Raw genomic sequence first — 16,729 nt, forward strand, 5'->3', positions numbered from 1 at the left:
GTCAAAACTTAAAACCAACAGTCAGGGCCACTAAATAAATACAGTGGGTCAAGATGAGTTCAAAACCCACTATTAAACTGCGTATATGTCAAGTTAACATGGTGATACGTAACTCACAAAACAAGGATCTTTTAAAGTTCTATCAGACAGTTTGCTTTGGCTACACACCAAGAAATTATAGAGGCATGCATGTTGGAAAATAAAACAGTGGTCTAAACTTCAATAAGAAAAGTTCAAATCACAGGTCAAGTTGAAATTATCTGATAAAGACTTTAACTGTGGTCACAGATCAACCTACAATGTGTCCCTATGTTACATTCCTTGGTTGAGTATATACAGGTACATAAATCATATATTATCTTATAGCTTCTTGCAGATCTACTGACCAAACATTCCCATCCTTGCTCATCTATAACACAATTCAACACATGTAGTAGATAATTAGTGGTTACACTTACTATTCCCATGTTGTTCGTCCTGAATGAACAAAACTACAAGTGGTCCATTCCACTATCACACACACACACACACACACACACACACACACACACACACACACACACACACACACACACACACACACACACACACACACACACACACACACACACACACACACACACACACACACACACACACACACACACACACACACACACACACACACACACACACACACACACACACACACACACACACACACACACACACACACACACACACACACACACACACACACACACACACACACACACACACACACACACACACACACACACACACACACACACACACACACACACACACACACACACACACACACACACACACACACACACACACACACACACACACACACACACACACACACACACACACACACACACACACACACACACACACACACACACACACACACACACACACACACACACACACACACACACACACACACACACACACACACACACACACACACACACACACACACACACACACACACACACAAATAGCTTAATGCATCTTCTGGTATATAATTAACAGAAAACAATGTCAACTGGACAATACAGGTACTAATACCATACCTGTTTCACTGCCCATACAAAAGTCTCAATAGTAGCAGTGAAATTTATCCCGTATTTCACTGACAGCAGTGAAAAAGTTGTAATTGCAATTTCATTGGCTAGAAATTTATGTTAACAATGTAGCGCCAATTAGTGTTTACGCAACGCTAATGCACAGCATGCGTATATACAGCAGGTATGGTATTAACTGGGAATAGCATGGGTATAGCAGTGAAATTTTGGGATAAACACCACTCTTGTTGTATTGAAAATGGTAAATTTCACTCGGCTTCGCCTCGTGAAATTTATCCCCATTTCCAATACAACACTCGTGGTATTTATCCCAAATTTCACTGCTACCCATGCTATTACTAGTACAAACAGTACAAAAATAAGTCAATGCTATGTTGTAAGAGTCAATATGTACAAACCAGTGATATATACAAAACTGTGAAGTGATGCACGGCCAATGGTTGATGATGAGAATGTCAAATCAGTAAGGTGGTGATCTTCATTGTGATTGTGATACACTGTGAGCAATGGTGACATCTACATGTTGAGATGATACTATAGCCTGTAGGTCCTAGCAGGTAAAAATAACACATGCTATCCAAATATCCTAAAATCAAATTATTTTGGACACATTTTCAATATATAAACTTTTCTATTTGAATCAGATTTCTGCTGAAAACAAATTCTTCAAGAGCAGCTATTGAAACCGTAACACACATATATATATATACACATAAGAATTTCTACAAGATGAATGAGAACAATGTGGGATAAGTAACAGCATGTTGCTAAGCTACACTTTTACACATATGGCTTCCACACTACTGAACACCTTTAAAATATATATACCTTCTATATGGGGACATTATATGTATCATTAACATGATATTCAAATATTCGTAAGCACTTTAGTAAGCTATCATCAGATGGAGCCAATCTAGAAGCTTGAAATTGTGAACACAGTGGCATATTTCAGTGGTTATTCATACTAAAAGAAAAATCGAATAACTAGTCGATTTGTTCACATAGTAAAAATTGACATTCGCTTCAGCACTACAATGAATATTCTTTGTAAAATACCTTCTAACTTACATTACTATCAGAAAGGCTAAGTGACACAGGCTCCACACTGTAGTTCTCCACATGTTCAGTTAGCTGAAGATAGAAAATACAAAAACAAAATCTGTTTACAGCACAATGTATTTCTTGCTCCAGCATTAAGGTTATTTATTTGTTAATTGTCTATTCTGAGACTAATCATCAGGATCTGTGCATCACAACTCTTAGTCTGGCGCCGCTGACCCTATTTAGGCACTTATACTGCCCTATTTTTGGGGCACATGTATAAGTGCCTAAATAGGGTCGGCAGCGCCAGACTACACAATCTGTAGTCTGTTGAACACTGAGACTAAGAGGTGACTTGATCCCTATACAACTTGCAGTCTATAGGCAAGTACCCAATAAAGAGCCACACAGCCTGGTTGCATTTAACTTCTCACACATCACAAGGTTGTATAACCATAGCTAAAGGACTGTGTCTCACCTCATTCTCCTTGTTGCTAGTAGAAACAGGCTCTGGGTAGTTACCAACTACAGGAAGACTAACATAGTTCATTGGCCATGAAGGAAGTGATTGAGAAGGAAAGTCAAGAGGGATAATACACCCTTGAGGTGCTCTCCCATCCCATCCTTCTGGTGGTACATGATCAGTGGAAATCACACCACTTGTTGTTTGTACACAGATATTTCTTCTTGTAAGCTGTAGTGGCAGAAATAAAATAACCACTGCATTTTCCCTAAACTAAACGTGCCATGCAACAATATGCTAACACAAAATGCAGTGGAAATCTGAACTGATTATGTCCACATACAACAGTACCATGGGTAAACAATACACAAGTAAATGTGCTTGAAGTCTTACTCAGGACATTTTAAGGAGATTTCTCAGTGATACCAGAATATCTCAACAGAGTTGGGGTCATTACACTAAAAATGTAACTAGTTATATATTACTTGTTCTTTTACGTGATGTAGTGTGCTACAGTTACATATTACTTACCGAGAAAAGTACTCATTACTCTGAGGGCTGTACTGAACTAGTAATAATATTACATATTACACTGATTTGTTCATTACAAACTATAAAGTAAGTCCAACCTTCTAAATACAAGCTACCAGCCTACAACTACAAGTGACACGAGCAAGACAGTGTGTAGTTCAGCCACAAATATATACTTTGTTGTTGTATCTTGGCCTCAAGGGCACTCCCCATACACTATCATTCTTTGTCCATGCCTACAACGCTATCTCCAGTTTTGTCTGGACCCAAAATGCAATCAATCACGTGCCTGGATACAATGCACCTTAAAAGGAAGTAACTTAACGCGTTTTATTCGTTACAATTTCCAGATGTAATATCCGTTATATATTACTCGCTACTTTGTCATGTAATGCGTTACAAAGTAATATTATTACGTAATGCGTTACATTTGTGACGCGTTACCCCCAACTCTGTATCTCAAAGCATACTATCAGGCCTGCCAACTCTCACGGGTTTACCGTGAGTCTCACGGTTTCACTACCCTGCTCAAGGGCAGCAGATCGAATCTCACGGTTTTTGAGGCCTGCTAACTCTCACGGTTTCACTAACCTTCGTTGGATCGGTTTGTAGCGCGAATGTCACGGATTTCAAGTTTAAAAAGTCGAGACCTTTTTTTTTTTTGGTCTCAGCATAGCATCTACCAGATTTTTTTTTAACACAATACAATAAAGGTACAGAAATCTCAAGATTTTTTTTACTTTCCAGGTTGGCAGGCCTGTACTATGCATGCCATGTTGTAAGAATAATTACTACAACTATTCCTCACATTTATGATGTTTGCTTCACTGTCCTCTTTAGCCCTAGCATTGTTCTCCATGTTAACTGCTTCTTAAACTAAACTAAAAATAATAACACAGACAACAAAATAAATTTTCACTCATTAAAAAAGTCACGTTTACCTCAATAGGCATAGAGGGCTTCAAGAACTGGTCAAGCAAAAACAAATTACTCGATAGCTTAAAATGGTCTAAAATTATTACATTTACAATTAATACACACTTTGTTATACTATATATTGGAAATGGTTCAAGGTTGAAAAAGTTTCGCCAATGTGATAAGCTGCCATAATTTGCTAAAAACTCGTTTGTGGTTTTTAATCTTTCTGAATTTAAAATCTGACTAGATTCATGATAAAAGGGGGTGTATCCATTCACTGGACTACTGGATTCAGTTTTTTTTTTGTTTGTTTGTTTTGTTTTATTTCTTGCCAGATTTAACTAAAAAGTGTCTTAGAAACTGATACCATTCACCATGAGACATAAAACTTGTACATTGATCACAAAACTGCACTAAAACTTTAGTGTAGTTTGTTATCAAAAAATAATTTGCCTACTGCTAGCAATGTTTCAAGCACTGTTAACACTGTTATTACATGTTCATTTTCTCTAGCCTGCTTTTGTAAAATAGCACACCATATATACATTTTACATTATGTAACATATAGAATCACCTCTATAGCCTGCACATTCACTCTAGCTTTGCCAGCTCTTTGGTTTGTAATGTTTGTAAATGGCAACGAGTACGCAGTGTTACATTTAAGCTTCCCAATGTGCACACTTTCAAACAGGAAGGTAAGGTTACACATATTTGAAAAAAAAAATACCTTTAGTGTAACAAGAGTTCAAATCAAAGTTATACCATTAAATAGACCACCAAAACTATAACACTTTTCCAAACATAACATCTTTAAACAGGCATCTTACAGGCCTTCAGGCGGCTTCAGCATGGTGCACTTAGTGTGCTGTAAAGCCTTAATAAATACATTTTAAATAAAGACAGATTCTTCTTTAATATGACAAGACATGGAGAGCCCTAGCCTCATGTGTGGTATGTAATCACTTTTAGTGGTTGAAAGAGGTGTTTGTGGTCGAAAAAATATGTTTGAGCAAATTCTATGCGAGTCCAGTAGTCCAGTCCAGTGAATGGATACACCCTGATAAAAGTTTTGTAGTTTACTGACAATCTGCAAAACTTCATCAGTTTCCACCTCAAACCATTTTCAATACATTGTACTATACACTATTATTTAAAGCATTTGTGTGGGTGATAATCAAATGAATTAAGAGTGCTATTAATTCCATACAGCACTGAAAGGAAAATACAGTGCTATTGATCACGTGAATAATATTTTAAATTGCCAGAAGTAGCCAAAATGATGCTATCTGTTTGTTTTATGGCTAAACTTGTACTATGTAGACACTTAGCGATTGTCTGATAGCTGAAAACTAATGCGGTTTGAGTCTACAAAATGAACACTCCAAACAAAGAGGACCAGAAAGCACTTTAAACCAGTTACACTCATGAAATATGAAAAAAATAGCACTCTGACATGGTTTCAAAGCCAAATACAGCACTCGGCATCACCTCGTGCTGTATTAGTCTCTTGCCCACTCCTTCATGCTATTTTTTCCATTTTGTAGTCACAGCAGTGCTTTTCTATATACACAAGAAGGTCAGGATAGGTGCAATAATAAGTCTTACTGTGAACTTAACAACTAGAACTACACATTGAGCTATGGTGATACAATATTGCAATACATCTGTTCCTAGGTTTAAGGAAATAATGTACAGTTTAGTGTTCTATGTTATATAACAAGCTAAAAGAGTTGAGAAAACTGGTAAACAACACAGCTACACTATTAATTGAACAAAAACCACATCTATTTATATTTCTGTAACCATGCAATCATCAATAGGCAAAAATGATACATGTAGCTTGCTTACTGATTTGATACTATACATGAAGAAGTAATTCACCTTAACACATGGTTACACTTTTCTAACACAAAATATACACACCTTTTGTATCAGACTCCAACCAGCCAGCTGCTTCCAACATCAGCAAAATAATAGCAGCACTCTGAACACAAGTGTTTTCTGTTTGAATGCTGTCTTCAGCTGGGTTAGATTTTTATAGTGTTCTATGAGCCATACAAGTATGTTGGCATACACACCATACTCGGTATGAAACTATACAGACAATTTGTTATAATTATGTGTTGGCTTATATGTTGTCCTGATAATTTGTTCTATGTGTTAAATTAAAAGCCATACAAGTGGAAGCCATACAAGTAGGGTCTGATATGACAATTATTATTAAGTAACCAAAAGCCACACAAGTGGGGTCTAATATGTGTGTGAATATGCATGTGCGAAGCCATACATTGTCCCCATGATTGGTTGTTATATGGAGTCATACAATATTGTGGTAGTTGCCTCCTACACCAAATGTGTTGTTTTGATGTCATACAAACAAATTCCACCGCAAAAATTCATGTTGAATCATATGATTAGTGTCATAGATTATACAGGTTAGAGTCTACGTAATAATTAAAATGGCAGATGCATGCACTAAAGTTGTTACTGTTGTGTGACTACATAGATAATATATATTATCTATGGTGAGTATTATTAAAGAAGATATTCACTAAAGTAAGTAGAATAGTTTAGAACCTTTGAAGATTCAGGTGCTTAGCGTGAAACTTTGGTGGTATACACCAACTCAATGAACCATTCAGGGTGAACAGATTATTGCATAGGTGTTAAAGACAATGGAGTCCACACTAGTTCCCTTTGTATATAGACTGTAACAATGTGGTCAGCAACAAGATTGGCCATCTGGATGCAAGCTGCTGGTTTGCTTCAAACATAGCACCAGTATCCTTGTTCTCTTTCCTTTTATAATACATATGCACCATATTGCAAACAATTTTTGTTACTGGGTAGGCTTGTACATTAAATGTACTGTACCCAATTGTACATTGAAAATTAATGAACAGGTCTCTTTAGTTCTTTTTACCTATTCAGATTCCAAGAAGAAAGGGTTGCCAAGTTGGTTGAGGGAGGGACTTGAGAATTAGAAAAAAGAGTCTGAGTAATGCTGTGTCTTTTGAACTGAGTATTCATCTCAACATGATTTCTGGTGGAACAAAATGGCATGGAGTTAGGATAATACCCACTTTCTAACATCTACATATTTGTAGCTGGGACTACATACTGTGTACTAAAACAAGTACACAGAAAAATTAGGAAATTTCAACTAGAGTAGGGACCATAACACATCGATAAAAAGTACTGAAACAAGCTGGAGTAGTGCACGATATTAATTCACGGTAAAATTGAAATTGAACAAACATATGGATGTACTATCTTCAGATCCGTAATGTCAGGTAACAACACGTGGATCGACTTTGTCCCCATTTTCTATAGCAGGACCATGATTACTATAATCACCTCGATTAGCACACAAACCAGTATAAAATGCAATTTGAACCATTTGCAGTAGCTTTGGCTCCGATTTGCACAAAACAAGCAGCAAATAGCATAGCAATTTGTGTGGTGACAACACCTCGGACATCACGTGGATTGTAGCCTTGTAAGGTATTTGCCTTTTATAAATTTAATGAGCCAAGAAGAATCTGAGGGATCCGCAAGAAGCCTGGTCTGAAATGTTGTAGACTTGTATATTGTCTGGACTAGCTAATGATAATTAGAAATCTTGAAATCATAAAAGATTTCAAAATTTTGTCTCTGGTTTTGTTGAGCTTGTTGATCCCTTGTCTGAATCAGTGGAGTGTCGCTAGATGTAATACACTACTATAGTGGAGTATCACTATAGATGCAATACACTACTATAGTGGAGTATCACTAGATGTAATACACTACTATGGTTGAAAAGAATTTATTGCTATCACTTTTGTACACTAAGAGTCCGTCAAGAAGTGAGGAAGACCAAGACAAACAGCAAATATCACCATAACTTTTGAATAAAGCACTTGCGGAACAACCCACACATTTTATTTGTTAAACTCATCAAGAGAAGCCTAATGACACCTTGTTTTAATCTATAAATGAAGTACACTGCAGTTGAAGTGGTACAGTAACAACAATTTTGCACAGCCACACAAAACAATTAACTCTTGGCACTCCAAGGGTTAATTGCAACTAGTCCTCACGTTGATGTCTGTTTCACTGTCCTCTTTAAATCTATTATTGTTCTCCATGCTACCTCAAACTAAACAAAACAACAACAAAAATAATTTTTAATACAGACAATTTTTTTCACAAAACAAGAAAATAATGTCTGTGTAGCGCCATTCTGAGATTTTCAATAAACTGGCCAAGTACTAGATGGACTATAGCCACCTAAAATTTTTATACTCTACCATGTTATAGTACACACTGTAGTACACAAGGAGGACAGAGGAAGAGGCTCACTACTCTCTTTTAACTGAAAAGATTTTAAAAGCTTGATAAAATGGACTACAATTACAACACACTACTTCTTTTCCTCTATCAAAGGCAAGAACACATACCTCATATAGTTTTGTAATCTGTTGATAGGGGTTCTATCAAAACTCACTAGGCTTCCTAGAAATGAATACAGCTAAAATGTGTGGTAATAAAGAAAATCATGCCTATAAATTGGTCTGGTGACAGCAGTTCAACAGAAAGACTGTGTTCAGATTGTAGGTATTGATCTTGATGGTGTTGGTTGACTAGGAGGCTGGCAGGGTATAGGTATGTTATTATGTTACAAAAAAGTGTAGTCATGTGAACACCACTGGACCTTGGGGGGTACTATTGTTGTGTAGTCAGTGCAGTAAGCTCTTGTTGATAATTGTACTATCATGGAAATGTGTGGTATTACATGATTTAACAGTAGCTGGAGTCTTGTTATATAACAGTGGAGTAATAGCTGGTACTAAAACTGAATTATTAGTTGTCCAACACCTGAAACAGCTCCTGTTGTGTAGTTGTGATGTGTTATGTTATGTCATGACACAGTAAGTCCACTTATCACACCTATATACATGGTATCAGTATCACCAAGAGCAATAATGGAGAAGAGAGTATCTAACCCATCAAAAATGAGCCTGTAATGTCCACAGTGTTAATTGTCCTGCAGTTAAAAGGGTTCTCAACTCTTGCTGGTGTACTTCAACAGTTAAGAGGGTTCTCTACTCTTCTCTCTCTAGTGTACTTCAAGAAAATTCATATCAAAGCAACAGAATACATATAGCAAGTATGTCTGTTGATGGCTGACATACATCATATCCAAATATAGGCTATATGGTTATGGATGAACTACCAAATTTACTTATACCTTTCCACTATATGTAGACCACTTCATACACCACACACCCAGGGTTCTCAATGTTTTTTCTTGCTTACTAGAGGCACAAACAGCTAACTGTAGTCTAATCCATTCTATATAATAGAGAGTGCACAATTAATATTTTTATGTCTCAACTCAGTGTTAAGAAAAATGCACATGCTATATGACAGACAGGTAGGAATACATGTTTGTATACTGCTCAATTTACAATCCTTATAAAATGTAGATCCTATAAAATCATTTACACAACTATACTTGCTATGTTAAAAGTACCTTCAGTATTCTTGTGTAACATAGCACACATTGCCTGACACTGGCACAAAAACACAACATAATCATTGCCTATAGCATTATTAACAAAAAGCTTATTAAGTCCAGCAATCCAGTAATCGTGAATGGTAGCACAGCTAAAACACACAGGCAGTGCAAAGTAGACAGATTTACCTGTATAAATGTAGCAATAACTACCACCATATGTGCTTGAAAAAAACAACTGACTATACGTACAAGCGGAGATAAACAAATAACAAACCCATATATAAAAGCTATAAACACAGCAGCATCTTTCCAGAGCACTCAGACTAGTAAACTACAGAAGGCTGAACTATGTCTCACAGGTTAAGATATGGACACTTAAAGTTCCACCTGGATGTTCATTCACCTGTGAATAGTATTTGTCACTTAACACCAGGTAGATTGGAAATGAGAAAAATAATAACAAAATCCCACATTGAACCTGGAATCACACGACACACAGATGCAATTGTTCTAACATTAATACAGTATTATGTTAGGTGATGGCAGGAGAAGCACTTCAATACAAACTTATGAAATTCTTGATGTAAATATTAGTTGGGACCAGACAGTAATGACTTTAGTCATTTTACAACTGGACAGTTACAGACGTTGAATGGCAAACTCTCAGGGTTTGTGTTTATTAAGTGTTCTCTTGAGGAATTGGTCACAAAATTGAAAACACTGAACAACTCTATTTGTTCATGAGCTTAGTAAAATGTGATTTTATCTTTACAGAATTTCAAGTTAGCTAAAAAGCAAATGTTAATTGTACTCATACTGACACTTACTATTTGATAGTCCATCTCATCTGTGGTCCTAGTATTCCTCTCCATTGCGTGTGATCCAATGATGTCTTCTTGCACTGTAATAAAACAATTACAGCTATTAAACTATGTACAGAGACGTGTCCTGGATATAACCAAAGTGAGGTTCTCATTACTAAAATGGCTAAGTATCAAAACCAGACTTGTCTTGTGTAGCCAGGGGCCAGAGAGAGATTTCCAAGGGTCCTTTAGATTCTAAGTTTACAGCAGCTAGGAACCTAATGCACTTAAGGAACTAGAGAGATCAAGATATATATCATACAGGATGGTACAGATCAAGATATATACAGTATATCCACAAAAAAAACTATTGACCAGAAGCCAGCCTCATAATGGGTGCCTTGACAGCAATGATGATTGAGGTATAACCAAGCTAAAAGTGCCTTCAGTACAACCAAATATATTGATTTGAAAAATTTCTATTCAGCTGAATGATTGAATGATGCCTTCAGACAAGTGTAATTCATTAATCACTACAGACTTGATTTGACAACATTTCAGTCCGATAGGTGCTCTGACATAATGCACAACAAGGAAATGCCAACTGGTTACAGCTGGGATTCCCTGTCTATACAGACTACACTGACTTCCCACCATTTGTAGCAAAGAAGCTGTACTACTATATTAAACATCTTTGGCATGCAGCGGAATGATACAATCAGGCATTGGGCAAGCACTTAGATATCTGCTGTACCAATAGTTTGTCTATTGTGAACCCTAGGTACAAATGCATTTGAATGCTACATCAAGTTGTCTGTACAACCAGCGATACAGTGATTAAATGAACCCCTAAATATATCTGAAGGATAATAATGACTGTTCTATTAAAGCATTTTGTCAATGTTGTATGTTTTATTAGAGTATTTGAGCAGGTACCAGTTAAGCACTGGAGGGCAAACACTGGATATAAAGAGAGTGCCATTATGGGGTTCATTTATCAAAAACAAATTCACATATCACTGGTAAAGGGGAAGGGGGAATTATGCCCACTCCTGCAGTTGACCTTGTCTTACTTTAGAAGTGTAACAACACCAGCCTTTAATGTTGTCAACATCAGGTAAAAAAGCAGAAATTTCCTTAGTGTAGCTAACTAGAGAAATTATATTATTCTAGAAATGAGGATTTTGAACCACCTCCATAATTGCAATCAAGAGTCAACATGTTCAAGTATTCCTTCTTACCTAGTACAATTATTCAGTGGAACTCTCTACAAGTTCCTGATAATGGCACAATTGATCTTGAAACATTTAATAACACTGCAACCAATATAATATGTGATCGTAACACTCATTAGTGTGTTGCCCCTAGTGATTAGCAGTAAAACAAGTAGAAGTGAAACCATATTAATAAGCCATTTTTGAGACCAAAAATAGCCTCAACAACATCAGCCATTAGTTATACTAGATCTTCCACTGAATGTAGTACAGCCGATACTAGCTGGTACAGGAATGTAGCAGACTAAAGGATGTGTAGAGCCAATTTTCAACTAATTGTCTGTAGTGCAACTCTTTGTAGGGTGAGATTAACATTTTGCCAAATTTGGGCGTTATTGGTCTGGTAGTTTCTAAGAAACATGCCTTCAAAGTTGTTGTACCTTCAGTTCAATCTTATACTGATAGCAACACATGGCATCACTGTAATTTGCATACACTGTATTAACCTCAACAACTAACTATGCTGATGTCCAAACTAACATGGTGGAAGGTGTTTGAATAACTAAATTCCGTCATTCAGACATTTGTTCAATTACTCATACACTTGTTGACAAAATACTCTAATAGAACAGTCAATTTGTATATGATAAGATTATTGTTGTTTGAGTTGTTTGATAAACAACTATTTATTTTATTGAGGTACAGCAAACATTTTCAGATTATAACGGTGTTCTGTGTTAAAGAAGTGTCAGATCAGATCAGAGAGACTTTAGTGTGTGTTTTATCTACTTTTGCTTCACATTTGGGGAAGAAGGTATAAGAGCATATCAACATTTTGTACCAAACTTCCTATTGATTGAGTAAGTAGTACTTTTAGTAAAGTTGTGCAAAATATTTGAAAACCACAAGTGTGATATGATAACTACATGGACAAACTGCTATCAAAGACCAGCTGAATGTTCATGCACATTTAGACAAGGTACAACTATTCTATACTGTGAAATTTGTAGCAAACAAACTATTCCCTTGATTAGAATAGTTTAATAGAGCAGTCACACTATTGTAAAGGAACATAGAGTGAATCCAGCTATTTATTTGTATAGCAGAACAAATGTATTAAATGAATCAGAAAAGAGTAAATTGGAGAAAGCATATAACTGAGTGCAAAATTATGTTACAAAACGATGTTCTAATGGCATTCCAGCTATATATTTAATGTACAGAACTCATCAAAGAATTATCATACACACATTTGTCATTGTCATCGATGCATTCCATGAAATGCAGAAATAATTGAACACAACCAAAATCCTCTGTATTACTTGTATACTGTACTTCTCACACATCATAAGGTTGTGCTCACTAACTACCCCACCAGGGACCTACAAGCTGAAGGCCTGTATCTCACCTCAGTCTCCTTGTTGCTAGCAGCAACAGGCTCTGGGTAGTTACCAACAACAGGAAGACTACAATAGCTCATCGGCTGTGGTGGAGGTGATGGAGAACAAAAGTCAGGAGGGACGATACATCCTTGAGGAGCTCTCCCATCTCATCCTTCTGATGATACATTATCAGTAGAAATCACATTGTTGTTTGTACACAGAGATTAGTTGTATGCTATATAGAAATGCATTGTATAACCAGTTAGTTAAATGACAATATGCTCACACAAATTACAGTGAGATCTGAACTGATATATGGGAAAGAGTATCAAGTGTACACAATCATTCATTAATATACAGAACTTCTAGAACTTACACCTGCTGATGACTCTAATAAGAAGTTGGATAAAAGGATAATCAACTGTCCACTATAAGTAGCTACATGGCAATAATATTACTATATATGTGTATTGAACACTTGGTTTAAAATACTAAACTTATAGATTAAGTTAAACTCCTATAAAGGACTGAAACTATTATTCTTTAGCAAGTAAACAATTATCCAAACAAAAAACAGCCAAGCTGTGAAAAAATGGTGTGGCCCTAAAAATCCAGGGTGAAAAAAGTTGTGAAATCAAAGGTGGCAGCCAAGAAATGGCTGCAATGATGATAATGCTACTAAACTTTAACAATGTGCTGACACAGCCATTATTAAAAATTATTGCATTTAGCATCAAGAAATGCATGACATTACAAACGCTTTGGAGTTCGATGTCGCACTTTTTTGTAGGATCAACATTCAGAAATTCTTCCATTTTGTCAGGCAATGAGTAGCATTTCTCAATACTTTTAAAAAGGCTATATGATTAACACTCCAGCTGCACAAGTGCTAGTATTGATACAGACTGAATGATCAAACCAATACTCAGTTGAAAGAACATTTTATCTCCTAGCAAACAATTATTATTTGCAATCAGTTAAATAAGCATACCACAATCCCTAGGCTACCTGCACTATAATCAAACTATGACATACTTTAATACAGCATAATTATGTATTGCTTGTCAGGATAAATTGTGAACTGTTTATGATTCCACACAGTTTTCATGAGTACTTGAATGCCAAAAATCTTTGATGGTTTTATTATGATATTAAATTTGATAATAATTTGACAATATATAACCATTCATGCAACTGCTTGTTTGGATGACTGATGCAGAATAGGTTATCTGTTTAATTACTCTAATAGAACACACACCAACAAGGAAATACTTTATTATTATTACTGCTTTACATATATGGTCATCTTATATACAATCAAGGTGTTTTATTGTTAAAATACAGATTGTTTTAGATTTACTCTTGGTAACACTTACATTGATTTGTTTTACTGATTACTTGCAATAATACTTGTATAGTCACATGTTTGAATTCTAAACTGCACTAAAGATTATTCATATTGTATGATAATATTTGAATAAGTGCCTATCTTAATTATAAGCTGGGGGAGATTTCCAGCATATTTGGAAAATAAATGCCAGGTCTGGAGTCTACTGTTAGTGACTTTAATTTTTTATTTTTTTTAAAATTTATTAATGCTTTACAGCACAAGTGCTGAAGGTCTGTAGGACACCTGGTCCTACAGCCTGCTCAAAGACCTTAGCTACTTAGACTTTAACTACTTAAGGTGTGTTTGAAAAGTTGGAGAAAGGAGAAAAAATCCATGACTGGACCTAGGTAGCCTCGAACCTGCAGCCATCCGATTTACGCTCGAATGCTTACAGGAGTCTACCAGGTGGTCAGGATGTTTTCTCCTTGTTATTTTCATGTAATTATATCCATAGGAATTCTAGAGAGTAACTCATTATCTCTAAGTACCCCAAGTAGAACCAAATGGACACTAGTTTATTTATTAATGCTTTACAGCACAAGTGCTGAAGGTCTGTAGGACACCTAGCTGGTCCTACAGCCTGCTCAAAGACTTTAGCTACTTAGACTTTAACTACTTAAGGTGTGTTTGAAAGTTTTTCTTTCATTTCTGCTGCTATTTCTTCAAACTCCTCTAATTGTTTGCTCTCTGTATTGTCCACCTAACCTTGATGTAACATATTTGTAAAACCTTTGTGTTATCCTGCAGGGTATAATAGATAACAATCCTAGCTCTGTTGTGTGGATTGTAGGTGATGCTAATTCCCCAAAATATAAATTGGAGTTCCAATTTATAGGCAGTGATAACAATTACCCAGTCCTTCTGTGTGAAACCTTTCTCAAAGATTGCAGAGATCTGCAAATACTCTTGACATTTTTTCTGACTAATAGACCATCATTAGTACTTAGTCGTAAATCACTGTCAGGGATTAGTGACCATATAGCTATAGAGTCCACTGCATTTGGAATAAAGTCAATAAACCAACCATTATTATAAACTCTGGAACAGGGCAGACAATGATGCTATCAGTGACTAACATCATTATTTTTTTAGAACAACATGATAAACATACACCTACTGATGATGTCATATGGAATGTGTTGAAAGAAATGTGCCACAAGTATCTAGATATGATTCCGTCAAAACTTGTACACTTCTCAAGTCCTCTTTAAATGAATTCCACCATTAAGCATCTTTCTCAATTTTGCTTGACAGCCTCCTAAGTTTGGCAAAGGTATTGACAGATAAAGAAAAAAAATCCAACTTGCATGTCGTCAACCCCAGCCCACAACTTGTAAATTCAGCACTTAGTTACTCCTGGAACACACTCAACAACTAAGAGATTATGGAGTTACATTAAGAATTAAAGGGAGGACTACTGTCACAGTGGTATACGACCACTGTTACATGAGTAGGGAAAGGTGTTAAATGGCTAATTTTTCTCTGTCTTTGGTAGAGAAGATTAAGCTCTGTACCACATAACTACTGAGAACTTAGTAATGGAGGCGTTAAAAATTTATTAGAAAAACTTTGAAGGAAACAAAACATCAGGATTCCATTTCAATTAAAAAGAAACAAAAAAAAAAACATTTGCAAATCATAATTACACCATCCCTTGTGTTAATCTGCAGTGTCTCTTCATTTACACCAAGGTAGTCTTCCATCTGAATGGAAGCATGCATGCTATTGTAGTGCCTGTCTTTAAAAAGGGAGATTGCAAATTGCCATCTAACTACAGTATCGCCTGGTTTTAACCTCCATTGTTGCAAGGTCTAAGAGCATGTCAGCTCTCATCTGGAGGAATATCAACTTATTTGGTAAGAGCAGCACAGTTTCCAGAAAAAAGTCTTGTGAAACACAACTTAATTTACACCATTCATGAATTTGCAACAATACTCAACAATGGCAGGACAATATTTCTAGATTTCAGCAAACCTGTTGATAAAGTCGCACATGTGAGACTTCTTCAATACAGATGAAAGCAAATAGTACTGAATGGCATATGTAGTGAACAGTGTGAGGTCATCTCTGCACACAGGGGCGGATACAGGGGGGGGTCAATGGGCTTTTTTGGTCTCACCTTACCAAACCAGACAATGTAGTGGCTCAGTTCATTTTGACCCCCTCTTTCCATCAGTTTGGATCTGCCCCTGCCACCACAAGGTACAGTATTGGGTCTTTATTTGATTAATTGATGATTTACCAGCAGTTGAGGACTCTCAAATATGACTGTATGCTTCTTTTACTTCATCTGACTGAGGATAGTTTAGCATTGCAGAGAGATCTTGATGACATAGTGAAATGGAGTGAAGACTGGCAAATGTTTTTCAATTTCATACCTCAAGATT

At 36.2% G+C, this 16,729-nt stretch overlaps 1 protein-coding gene and 1 long non-coding RNA gene across 2 annotated transcripts in view; both read right to left on the reverse strand.

The window, feature by feature from the left end:
- LOC136258873 (uncharacterized) overlaps positions 1 to 16,729 on the reverse strand; it is a 76,325-nt gene that overhangs the window by 31,478 nt on the left and 28,118 nt on the right. The gene's annotated exons all lie outside the window — the stretch shown is intronic.
- On the reverse strand, positions 1,424 to 3,417 carry LOC136258886 (uncharacterized). The gene is made up of 4 exons (XR_010703087.1): positions 3,136 to 3,417; positions 2,620 to 2,835; positions 2,169 to 2,231; positions 1,424 to 1,647 (listed from the first exon to the last, which is right to left on the reverse strand). It is a non-coding gene; the product is annotated as an uncharacterized lncRNA (long non-coding RNA).

The sequence above is a fragment of the Dysidea avara genome, chromosome 6 (assembly GCF_963678975.1).
Source record: "Dysidea avara chromosome 6, odDysAvar1.4, whole genome shotgun sequence".
NCBI lineage: Eukaryota > Metazoa > Porifera > Demospongiae > Dictyoceratida > Dysideidae > Dysidea > Dysidea avara.